Source organism: Urocitellus parryii, chromosome X, assembly GCF_045843805.1.
Source record: "Urocitellus parryii isolate mUroPar1 chromosome X, mUroPar1.hap1, whole genome shotgun sequence".
Classification (NCBI taxonomy): Eukaryota; Metazoa; Chordata; class Mammalia; order Rodentia; family Sciuridae; genus Urocitellus; species Urocitellus parryii.
This window is the reverse complement of record NC_135547.1, coordinates 34,618,468-34,631,667: the sequence shown is the minus strand read 5'-3', so window position 1 is coordinate 34,631,667 and position 13,200 is coordinate 34,618,468.

Sequence of the window (13,200 nt, the reverse complement as noted above, 5' to 3'; positions counted from 1 at the left end):
CCAGGTCCATTCCTTGGGTTTTGGAAGTGTGCAGGAGGAAAGTAGCTCAAAACCTGGCCAGGAATCAGAAAGAAATTCCAGGTCCTGGATACAAAATATATACCCCAAAGCCACACATCCAATGATCTACCCCCTCCAGCCACACCCTACATACCTTCAGTTACCACTCAATCCCCATCAAGATATTAGTTCATTGATTAGGTTAAGGCTTTCACAGGGGTCCTCAAATCCATCTTGTCTTTGGGTAAAGTCTTTAGCATTTTATTTATTTATTTATTTATTTATTATTTTTATTTATATATAACAGTGGAATGCATTACAATTCTTATTACATATATAGAGCTCAATTTTTCATATCTCTGGTTGTATACATAGTATACTCACACCAATTTGTGTCTTCATACATGTACTTTAGATAATAATAATCATCACATTCAATCATCATTAATTACACCATGCCCCCCTCCCTTCCCATCCCACCCCCTGCCCTATCTAGAGTTGTCTATTCCTCCCATGCTCCCTCTCCCTATCCCACTATGAATCAGCCTCCTTATATCAAAGAAAACATTCGGCATTTGTTTTTTGGGGATTGGCTAACTTTACTTAGCATTATCTTCTCTAACTCCATCCATTTACCTGCAAATGCCATGATTTTATTCTCTTTTATTGCTGAGTAATATCCCATTCTGTATATATGCCACATTTTTTTATTCATTAATCTATTGAAGGGCATCTAAGTTGGTTCCACAATTTAGCTATTGTGAATTGTCTTTAGCATTTCTTTAGTGGCAGTAATGTCTTTAACAACTCCTTTGCCCCGGTTTTACTCCTGCCTTTCAAGTTCAAGTTTTTCAAATCTTTCTACTCTGCTTTCTGCTCCTGAATATAATAATGAACTTGGCTAAAAGCCACCAGCAATATCCATGTCACTGTCTGAATGCTATGCTGCCTAGAAATTTCTTCCACCAGATTAAGAAGTCCATCACTTTTAAAATCAGCCTCACAGAAAGTCTTAGGATACAGGCAAAATGCAGATAACTTCTCAGAACATGAATGGTGTCTAGTCTAATTACCAATAGTGTTCCTCTTTTCCTCTGAAACCTCGAGAGCCTGGTCTTTACAGTGCACAGTCCTATTGGCATTCTGGTCTTTGGAACACCCACCAGAATCACCCATTAAGCTCTATTTACAACAATTTAAGGCCTTTCTGGCTTGCATCTCTAAAGTTTCCGAATTTCCTCCCATGAATTTCAAGAAGTTTTAAAAGCTTTTGAACCACATTGTCAGGTTAATCACAGCAACAACCCCACTTCTTGGTACCAATTTACGTTTAGTTTAGTTTAGTTTTTTTTTTTTTTTTTTTTTTTTTTTGGCTGCTGTGATTAAAAGACTAACAAGAGCAATTTTAGAGAGGAAAAGTTTATTTGGAGCTCACTTTTAGAGGTCTACATCTATAGACTGCCAGGTCCATTCCTTGGGACTCAGGGTGAGGCAGAACACCATGGCAGAAGAGTGTAGTGGAGGAAACTGGCTCAAAACACGGCCAGGAAGCAGACAGAGAGACTCCATTGGCTAGATGCAAAATATATATCCCAAAGGCACACCTTCAACACCCACCTCTTCCAGCCACATCCTACCCTCCTTCAATTACTATTCATTTAATCTCCATCAGGAGATTAGTTCACTAATTAGGTTAAGGGTCTCATAACCCAATCATTTCATCACTCAATGTTCTTGCATTATCTCTCACATGAGCTTTTGGGGGATACCTAATATCTAAATCATAACAATGAGTATAAAATTTAAATAAATAAATATAAATACACACACAACAAACATATACACATAGAATATCAGGTGGTTATTAATACAATGGAGAAAAATATACTAGGGAAGGAGGACTGCAAGTACCAGGGGTGAGAATTTAATTTAAAATACAGTGGATATATTGGTCTTCACAGAGAAAGTAATATTTGATCAAAAACCTAAAATAGTAAACCATGGAAATATTCAAAAAAGAGCATATCAATGCCAGGCAGAAGAAACAAAAAGTGCAAAGGTCCTGAGACAGAGAACATGGCTAGAGTGTTCAAGGACCAGCAAAGACTTTTACAACTGGAGCAGAACAAGCAAATGGGCTAATCATGTAGGATCATTTGGGTCTTAAAGTGAGATGGAGAACCATTGGAAGATTTTGAGCAGAATGACATGGTTTGACTGATGCTTTAAAAGACTCGCTTTGGGGACTGAGGATATTAGTTTACTTGGCAGAGTATTTGCCTAGCACACAAAAGGCCCTGGGTTCTATACATAGCACCAAAAGTAAATAAGTAAATAAAGGCTCACTTTGGCTTCTATATGGTGAATAGATGTAGTGGATATTGTGATTTGGATCTAGACTGTCCCTCAAAAGCTTATGTTTTGAGAGCATGATCCCCAATGAAGCAAGGTTCAGAGGTAGGGATTTTAGGCAATGATTAGGACTCTTACCTCATCAGTGGATTAATCCATTTGCAGGATTGATAGATGAATGGAATATTGGGTGATAACTATAGGCAGGTGGGCATGGCTGGAAGAAGCAGATCACTGGGGGGTGTGACCTTGGGGTGTGGCCTTGGACTGTATCTGGTCCTGGCATGACTCTCTCTCTCTCTCTCCCCTTCCCCCTCTCCCCCTCTCCCCCTCTCTCCCCCACTCCTTTTTCTTCTCCTTCCCCACTCTCATGTTCTGAGAAGCTTTCTTCCACAATGGCCTTCTACTAAGGTGGTTCTGTCTTGGAACTGGCCAATCATGGAGCTTCTGAAACCATGAGCCAAAATAAACTTTTCCTCTTTGTTATGGTGTGAATATTAGATGTCCCTCTGTTATGGCTTGTCTTCAAGATGTCCCCAAAAGCTCATGTGTGAGACAATGCAAAAGGTTTAGAGGAGAAATTATTTGGTTATGAGAGTCTTAACTCAATCAGTGAATTAATCTTCTTATGGGATTAACTGAGTGGTAACTGAAGGCTGGTAGGGTGTGGCTGGAGGAGGTGGGCATTGGGGGTATGCTTTTGGGATACATATTTTGTCTTTTTAAAATATTTATTTGTTTATTTTTGTGGTTGGACACAATACCTTTATTTTATTTATTTATCTTTATGTGGTGCTGAGGATCGAACCCAGGGCCTCCCACATGAGAGGTGAGCACTCTACCACTGAGCCACAACCCCAGCCCATATATTTTGTCTTTGATAAGCAGAACTCTCTCTGCTGCCTGATCACCATGTGAGCTGCTTCCCTCTACCACACTCTTCCACCATGATGTCCTGCCTCACCTTGGGCCTGAGAATGGAGCCTGCTTTCTATGGACTGAGACTTCTAAAATCATGAGCCCTCAAACAAACTTGTCCTCCTCTATAGTTGTTCTGGTTGGGTCCTTAGTCACAGCAGCGGAAAAAGCTGACTAAAATAAAATTGATGCCAAGAGTGGGGTTGTTGCTGTGGCTAACTTGACCATGTGGTTCAGAGGTTTTTGGAGCTTTTTTTGAAATTTGTGGGAAGAATTTTCAAATGCTTAACAGCACAAGCTGTAAATGCTTTAGATTGTTGTAAGTGGAGCTTAATGAGTGATTCTAGTGGAAGCTCAGAAGACCAGAATGCCAATAGGACTGTGCACAGTGAAGATAGGGCTCAAGAGGGTTTAGAGGAAAAGGAGGATACTATTGGTCACCAGGACAGAACTACACCAGCCCTTTGGACGGATCATCACCATGCCATGTGTCCCAGATACTGGATGTGGTGCTATGCTACTTGTTTGTCCAGCTGGATTTCAGTCTTGCTTTGGCCCTATCCCTTCTTTCAATTCCTCTATTTTTCTAAATGGAAATGTTTATTCTGTATCTTTATATATTGGATACTTGTAAATAATTGGACTAGAAGCCATTCATGTTATGTTCTGGCTGAGAAGTTGTCTGCATCTTCCCTGTGTCCTTCTTAATCTGGTGGAAGAAATTTCTATGCAGCATAGCATTCAGACAGTGGCATGGCTTTTAGCCAACTTTATTGTGATAATAAGGAGCAGAGTAGAAAGATTTGAAAAACTTGAACTCAAAAGGTAGGAGTAAAACTGGGGCTAAGGAAGTTGCAGTTGTTAAAGACATTACCACCACTAAAGACATGCTAAAAATGACCAAAGACAATAAGAAAGATGGCTTGAGGATAATTCAGGAATTGACAATATCATGTCCATCTTGGACTCAAGGAAGTAAAAATAAAAATTCCCTTGAGAATAGACTAGTGGGGTACCCTTCTTGCACAAGAGGGCCTAGGAAGTTGCTTCAACATGCTTGTCTACCCAGGCACTCAGAGGCTACTGCAGCTATGGTCCCTGGAGGCTTGGGTACTGCTGGATATGGTGGTAGACCTTGGTATCAACCACATTGTACTGGTTCTCCAGGAATACAGGATGCTGGAATTAGTTATGGAGTCATGGAGCCTTCCACCAATATTTCAAAGGAAGGCCTTGGAGGCTAAGCAAAGTGTAGTAGATTTGAGTCCCTGTGGGCACCCCCTGAGAAAGCAAAATGTGAAGATGTGAGGACAAAGCTGAAGCTGCAGTGGAGACACCCAAGATTTTAAAATGCCAGTACTATGTTACGTACTGAGGAAGGCTGTAGGAATAGAGTTGAGACAAGCCAACAGGAAGGCCACTTGGGCTGCAACCAACAAGGCCACCAGGACAGAGCTATACGAGCTCTTTGGACAGAATATCACCATGCCATGTGTCCCAGATGCTAGATGTGGTGCTATGGGACTTTTTCATCTTGCTTTGGTCCTACCCCTTCTTTCAATGACCTACTTTTCTAAATAGAAATGTTTATTCTGTGCCTTTATATATATTGGATATTTGTAAATCACTTTTGATTTTTTAAAAATATATATTTACTTTAGTTGTAAATGGACCTTTATTTTATTTATATACAGTACTGAGACTCGAACCCAGGGCCTCACACATGCTCGGCAAGTGCTCTACCACTGAGCCACAACCCCAGCCCCAACTTTTGATTTTTATAGGAGCTTACAATGCAATCTTGCCCTGAGTCTCAGAGGAGACTTTCTGTGTAATCTTGGAACTGTTGAGACTATGAGGACTCTTGGAAAGGGACAAAATGTATTTTGCATTGTGAGATGGTTATGAAATTTTGGGGGCCAGGGGAGGAATGTTATGCTTGGATGTGAGGTTTCCTCCAAAAACTCATGTGGGAGATAATACAAAAGATTTAGAGGAGAAATGATTCGTATATGAGAGTCTTAACCCAATCAGTGAATTAATTCCCTTCTGGGATTAACTGAGTGGTAATTGAAGGCTGGTAGGGTGTGGCTGAAAATTTATATGACAAATATTTACTCAACATCTCTACTCAGATATTTTACTTTTCTGAAACAAATCCTTATAAATCCTTTTTACCTCACAAAATCTGCTCCATTCACATTCTGCTGCATTTCAATAAATGGCAGCTTCGCTCTTCTATTTGCTCAGGCCAGAAATTTTCAGTGCAGAGGTCTGAGCTAGAGATTCAAATTTGGAAGACATTTTTATACAGCTATTTTTTTTTTTTGTACCAGGGATTGAACCCAGGGCCACTTAACCACTGATACACACCCCCTGCCATTTTTATATTTTACTTAGAGACAGGGTCTCGCTAAATTGCTTAGGTCCTCGTTAAGTTGCTGAGGCTGGCTTTGAACTAGTGATCCTCCTGCTTCAGGCTCCCAAGCCACTGGGATTATAGGCATGTGCCACCACACTTGGTTGTACCTCTACTTTTGAAAACTGTCAAACTGGACAAGATCACTGAGACAGTGAGTGTAAATAGAGAAATTGTATAAGGACTGGGTTCTGTCTCCAGTGTTTGAAGCCAAGTTCTCAAAATGTGGTCCTTAGACCAGCAGCATCAATATCACTTGGGAACTTGTTAGGAATGTGCATTTTTGTTCCTTCTCCCAAGACTGAGAAACTGAGAGTTTAATAAGTCCAACAGGTGATTTTAATATGGCTCCATGATTTAATCTCTGCTGATTTATACACACACACACACACACACACACACACACACACACACATATGGTTGTAGTTGGATACTTGTGCTAGGTGAGCGCTCTACTGCTGAGCCACAATCCCAGCCCTCTCTGCTGATTTCTTTTTCTTTTTTTTTTAAGAGAGAGAGAGAGTTTTTTAATATTTATTTTTTAGTTTTTGGTGGACACAACATCTTTGTTGGTATGTGGTGCTAAGGATTGAACCCGGGCTGCACGCATGCCAGGCGAGCACGCTACCGCTTGAGCCACATCCCCAGCCCTCTGCTGATTTCTTTATACTCATTTCTTAGTACCCTACCACAGAGAATTTCTAGAACTTTCCAGAATGTGTTGGTAGCACTGCTTTCCCTGTCAAGAAATATCATTCCTGTCTGAGCATAGTGGCGCACGCCTGTAATTCCAGCGGCTCTGGAGGCTGAGGTACTCCTACCCTAAGAAGGCCCTAAGCAACTCAGGGAGACACTGTCTCCAAAAAAAATATATAAAAGGGCTGGGGATATGGCTCACTGGTTAAGCATCTCTGGGTTCAATTCAATTTACCCTTCTTCCAAAAATGAAATATCATTCCTGCCCTCCTCAAGTTTTGCCTAATCTTTCAAGATATAAATCAATTTTTCTTGATTCCTTAGGTGGATTTTCTTATTTAAGTTCTAAAAACCTTGTGTAGATACATGTATTCCCGGAGCCTAAACAGTAGGAACTCAATATTTAATGACAGAGTAAAGTACCTAAATTAATATTTTGCATGTATTTATTATCTTCAGGCAACTGTACATGCCTTGAGAAATAACTTATTAATCTTTAGGTCTTAGCTGCTAAGCATTTACTTAAATACAATAGTTAAATGAGTTCCATTTAAAAATTTCTTTAGACTTTTTTTTTTCTCTTTTGAGACAGGTTCTTACTACATTGCCCAGGCTGACATGGAACTACTGTTCTAAAGCAGTCCTCCAACCTCAGATTCCTGGGGTCTAGAGATGCATGCCACGGGTCAGGGTTGTGGCTCAGTGGTAGAGTGCTTGCCTCACATGTGTGGGGCACTGGGTTCCATACCCAGCACCACATAAAAAATAAAATAAAATGAAGGTATTGTGTCCATCTACAACTAAAAAAAAATAAATTAAAAAAGAGAGAGAGAGATGCGTGGCACCACACTCCTCTTCCTCGGACATTTTTGTTGTGACTTCTGTTAACAGCTCAAGTGTTCAGCTTTCAAATTTTTTTAATTTGACCGGGCGCGGGGCGAACACCTGTAATCCCAGTGGTTAGTGAGGCTGAAGCAGGAGGATCAGGAGTTCAAAGCCAAGTTCAGCAACGTTGAGGCACTAAGCAACTCAGTGAGACCCTATCTCTAAATAAAGTACAAATAGGGCTGGGGATGTGACTCAGTGGTTGAATGCCCCTGAGTTCAATCCCCGCTACCCTCCCTACCAAAATTTATTAATTTGATTTTTATATCCGCTGAAGAACCAGTGACATATAACATTCCTCTAAAGTGGGGAAAGTGTTTATCGAACAGAATTTAGGCAATAACAACATTTGCACTTTTTCTTTAAAAAAATCATGGACACACCCTTAAGGAGGTCATCCAAAAGCTGGTGGCATTGAAGCCTGTGGATAGATTTGAGCCACTAAGATTTGTGGTAGCTCTTCCAATTTGAGAGAAGCAGAAAACCTGCCCATTGTGTGAAGACAGAGTTTTATTTGCCAGCAATGCCAATAGCAAAGTGGAGAAATGGGGTTAAGAGCAAGAGAAGCAGATAAGGTAGTGACCTAAAAATCACAGAGGTCACGGAAGTCTAAAGGATACATTTCAAGTAACTGGAGGTGAGGCGCTCTCCCTAGAGACCGCTTTTTGAAAAAGTGGGGGATGATGGGATGATGGGTGGGCCTTTTATTTTTCCAGATGAGCCAGGTTTCTGATTGGTGGCCCAGTGTTGCGTGTGCACCAAACTCCACCCCTTGAGCCTTAGCAACAGGAAAGGGAAAGACTGTGATTGGCAGATCCAGTTAGGAGCTCCGTGGAGCCAGGAGGGGGTGCTATTTATGCTGGTCCTAGGAGTTTGGTGCAGTCTTGAGGAGATGGCTACGCTTTCAAACCTAACACTTTCTGGGAAAGTGTTAACAAACCCCAACAGTGGGGGAAAGCTGGCTTTTCTGGATATGTCTCTAGGTATGTAGAGGCCAGAACCCATCCCCCAGAGTCAGGGCTAGATGTGTTTGAGTGGGAGACCTCCTCCTGTCTAGCACAGGCTGGCGATGGCGTTGCCGCCCTCTCTCAGGAGAGGCTTCCACCTCATGTTACCAAACTCGCCCCATCTCAAAAATACCCTCCGTGCTGTCCCTGGTCTCTGCTCCCTAACCGTGCCTCTATCCTTTAGTAGGGGAACCCTGACAGAAATTGCATGGGGTGTGCTGGAAGTTGCTGGTGGGGACACCTGAGGGAAATTTTAAAAGGCAATCTTTTGGATGTGTTTGCTTTTCCTGAGAGATGACTCCAAGCCGCGTTCCTCCTTCAGGCCTGAGAGGTCACACGAACTCCTCATATTCAAGTGTGTCATAAATGACTAACTGCCAGGGACCGATTGCTAGGGACTCCCTGGAAGTGCGTAGAAGGAGTGGGAGAAGGGGCGATTGGTTGGCCGGTTGGTTGGTTTTTATGTGGTGCTGGGGAGTGGACTCAGGTCTTCGTAGGTGCTGGCGAGTGGTTTCTGTAGATGTTGGCAGGTGGTTTTGTCGCTATTCGCCCACTGCTCCTACCCTGGCGCCTCCTAGTCTCTTACTTCAGACCTTTAAATGGACAGTGAAGCCCTTAAAGTTTTAATTCCTTTCCCAAGACTCGTAATTCCCATGGGGGACCGATTTTATTTTATTTAGATTTTTAAAGATGGACACAATATTTTTATTTTTACTTAATCTATGTTTTTATGGGATGCTGAGGATTGAACCCAGGTCTCACAGCGAGGCAAGTGCTCTACCACTGGGCCACAACCCCAGCCCAGGGATCTCATTATTCACTTGCTATCATACACCTTAGAAAAGGAAGGTTTGGGGTAGGGGTGGGGTAGACTTTGTAAATGAGCCAGCCAGAGAGCCTAACTGGGCTGGTAGTTATGGAAACAGAGGGGGCGCAGTAGCAGAGGAGGGAAAGAAACAACTGAGAGGGAAGGAAAGACCTGACCCGTCAGGGTCACGTAGGAAATGAGGGGGAAAGGCATCGCTTTGAGGACGGACCTAAATCGCACAAAGGAGTGAAGAGGGTGCACCATATAAATGGGAGGAGCAATGAAAAGGAGGCGGGGTTCAAATTAGAGATGAGGGTCGGGGATCAGTGAGGGGCAGAACTTGGAAAGAGGTGGGGTTGTGGATGGAGAGTGTACCATAGAAATGAGAAAAAGTTGATACGGATAGAGAGAAAAGATCACGGAAATAGAGTGGAGCCCCTTGGGGCGAGGAGTAGAGCAGTGACATCCAGCCCGCGGAACTTGGAAGTGGGAAGAGCAGAGCATATAGCGGGAATTTAGAAAAGAGTAATAGCCTTTGCGAGCAAAGTCCCAGTTCTTCTGGAGGCTGAGGCAGGAAGATTGCTTGAGTCCAGGAGTTCAAGGCCAGCTTTGGCAAATGTAAGGAAACCTCCTGTCAAAACAATAGAAATAAGCTGGGTGCAGTAGCCTACACTTGGAATCCCAGCGACTGGAGAAGCTGAGGTAGGAGGATCATAAATTCGAGGCCAGTCTGGGCAACTTTAGAGACTCTGTCTCAAAATAAAAATAAAAAGGGCTGGGGGGTGGGGTTGTGGCTCAGTGTTAAAACGCTTCCCTAGTATGTGTGAGGCACTGGGTTCTATCCTTGGCACCACATAAAATAAATAAATAAATAAATAAATAAACAGACAAACAAATAATAATAATAATAATAATAATAAGTATTGTGTCAAACTGCAACTAAAAATGGGAGACGCTGGGGAATTAGTTCAGTGGTAAAGCGCCCCTGGGTTCAATCCCCAGTATCTCCTCTTAATAGAAATGAAGAATAGAGTAGGGGAAAAACAAGGACATCTTTAAAATGAGGAGAGGATGGGGCGGACTCAGTGGTAGGGTGCAAGAGCTAGCCCATGGTTTCAGTCCCCTGGGGTGGGAGTGGGGGAAATATGGAGGGAAAGCAGAGCAATGAAAGCTGATCTTCTCTGTAGGGAGCAGGGAGCAAGGAAACCATAGGAGCAGGAGGAGCCAGGGCTAAAACCTTGGAAAGAGAAGAAGTAAAGCAGGAATGGAGAACCTTAGAAATGGGTAAGGGCTAGTGTTAGGGCCCAATGGTAGAGTACTTGCCAAGAGCATAGGGTCCTGGCTTCAACCCCCAGAACAGCAAAAAGAAGAAGAAACAAAGGGGAGGGAGCCACCAACGGTGGAACTTAAAAATAAAATACCTAGGAGGGTTGCCCTTATAAGTGGGGAGTCCATTTTGAGTTAATTCTTCTAAATGATGTGAAGTAGGATCTAACCTCATCTTTTTGCATGTGGATATCTAGTTGTCCCAATACCATTTGTTCCCAGCAATAGTGCACCCCTGTAATCTAGCTACTTGGGAGGCTGAGCTGGAGGATCACAAGTTCCAGGCCAGCTTCAGCAATTTAGCAAGATCCTGTCTCAAGATAAAAAAAATAAATACAACTGGGAGTAGTGGTGCAAGCCTGTAATCCCACCTGCTCAGGAGGCTGAGGCAGGAGGATGGCAAGTTCAATGTTAGCTTCAGCAATTTAACAAGGCCCAAAGCAATGTAGCAAGACCCCAACTCAAAATAAAAAATAAAAAGGGTTGGAGATGTGGATTGTTGATTAAGTACCCCTGGGTTCAATCCCTGCTGCCAAAATAAATAAATAAATGATAAAAATTAAAATGGACTGGAGATGTAGCTCAGTGGTAAAGCACTTTTGGGTTCAATCCTCAGTACAAAAAAAAAAAAAAAGACTATTCTCTCTCCTTATTGAGACATCTTGGTGGAATTGTTTTCTTAATTTTGTTTTTTTTATTATTCATTGCTAGTACAGGTTGGGTATCCCTTATCTGAAATGCTTAGGACCAGAAATGCTTCATATTTTGGAGTTTTTCAGATCTGGGGATGTTTGCATGGACTACCAGTTGAGCATCCCTAATCTAAAAATCCAAAATATAAAATACTCTGAAACCTGAAGCTCTAAAAATATCAACAAGTTGTGGGGGATTTTAGAGCACCTCAGATTTTCAGATTAGGGATACTCACACTGTGTATAGAAATGTAATTTATTTTTGTTTATAAATCTTATATCCTAAACTTCATGAATTTATTAACTGTAGTATGTGTATGTATCCTTAAGAAATTCTATATACAATATATACAAGATCATTGTATCTGAAAATAGATTTAACCTTATTTTGTGTGTGTGTGTGGTAGCAACAGGCTTTCTTGTAAGACAAAGACCCTTGTGGATTCCATACTGCTGCTTGGTCACCATTTCTAACTCCATCATGAGTTCTGAAATATTTTGTGGCATTAAGATGACTTTTAAAAAATATTATCTATGGGAGTAAAGGTGTAGCTCAGTAACTGGTAGAGCACTTGGCTAATATGTGTGAGGCCCTAGGTTCAACCCTTAGCACTGCAAAAAAATAATTGGGTCACTGTCCAGGGCTGGGATTAGGGGGAAGAAGGAAAAAAAAATTTGAATGGTAACACCAAGAACTTTATAGGAATTACACTTCTTGTTCACCACTTGATCTAAAAGGAGATGAAGGCAAAACTAGGATGGTTAGAAAGAAAGGAACCCTTTCTGTCTGACAGATGTATTGGATTATACATGCACAAATATAGTATCTACTCTGTATTAGGCACTTAGTACATTAATCAGTAAACGATGGCCTCTTCTTAAATACCTCAATCTAGTTGAGGATGCTATTAAGTAATATATGCAGTTTGCATTGTTTAAAGTGTTCTGAATTACGTATAATCAGAATCTTTTAGAAAGTGAGAGAAACCTGCTGTCATTTTGTCAATTTTTTTCCTCCTACAGGCTGTATCCTTTAGCTAATTGTCACTTTTTTTTTTTTTTTTTGGTACTGGGGACCAAACCCAGGGGCACTTAACCACTGAGCCACATCCTCAGCCCTTTTTTGTATTTTATTTAGAGACAGGGTCTCATTGGGTTGCTGAAGCTGGCTTTGAACTCATGATCCTCCTGTCATAGCCTCTGGAGACACTGGGATTACAGGAGTACGCCACTATTGTCACATATTTTGAGGATCCTAGTGTTCTGAACTTCTAAATGTTGTTTACAAAAATTGTGCTTTAAATGTTTATAAATATAAAATAGAGCTTTTGACCCACTGGAAAACATAATACAATATGATTGTGCTTTTTACAAGAAATTTTTTAAAAAAATATATTTATTTTTTAGTTGTAGATGGACACAATACTATCTTTATTTTATTTTATGTGTTGCTGAGGATCAAATCCAGAGCTAGGCGAGCACTCTACCACTGAGCAACAACCCCAGCCCTTTCACAAGAAAATTAATTACATAATTTATATAAAATCTAATTATTCAGAGTCTAATACTCCCACACTTAGGTGCATAATAAATTTTGCATGTTTGTTTTCCCATTTAAAAACAAATTAGGGACTTGGGGGTGTAGCTCAGTGGTAGAGGGCATATTTAGCATACGTAAGGTCCTATCCCCCAGCACCACACACACACACATTTAAAAGAAAATTATTCATGCAGTATCTCAAGTAGTGTGAACAATTTTAAAACTGTTTACAGAATGTTACCTTTCTTTAATCCTGAGACTAACTTACTCAGGCCAAAATTTCAAATAGGCTTTTTTTTTTTTTTTTTTTTTTTGGTGATACCTAGATAAGAATAGTTCTTGAGAGATGGCTTCCTTGAGATGTCTTTTTTTTTCAGGTGGTTACAGTGGTGACATCATTACAGAAAGTAGCATAAGCAAAACCTCATATCTCTGTAAGGATACATCTTGAAAACTAAGGGAAAGAACACAAGAACCTGGAAAAGGGTTGATTCTTATATTAAGGACACCTCCTTCATAACCTCATAGCTTACATGGGAAGGGTCCTTAGACATTTT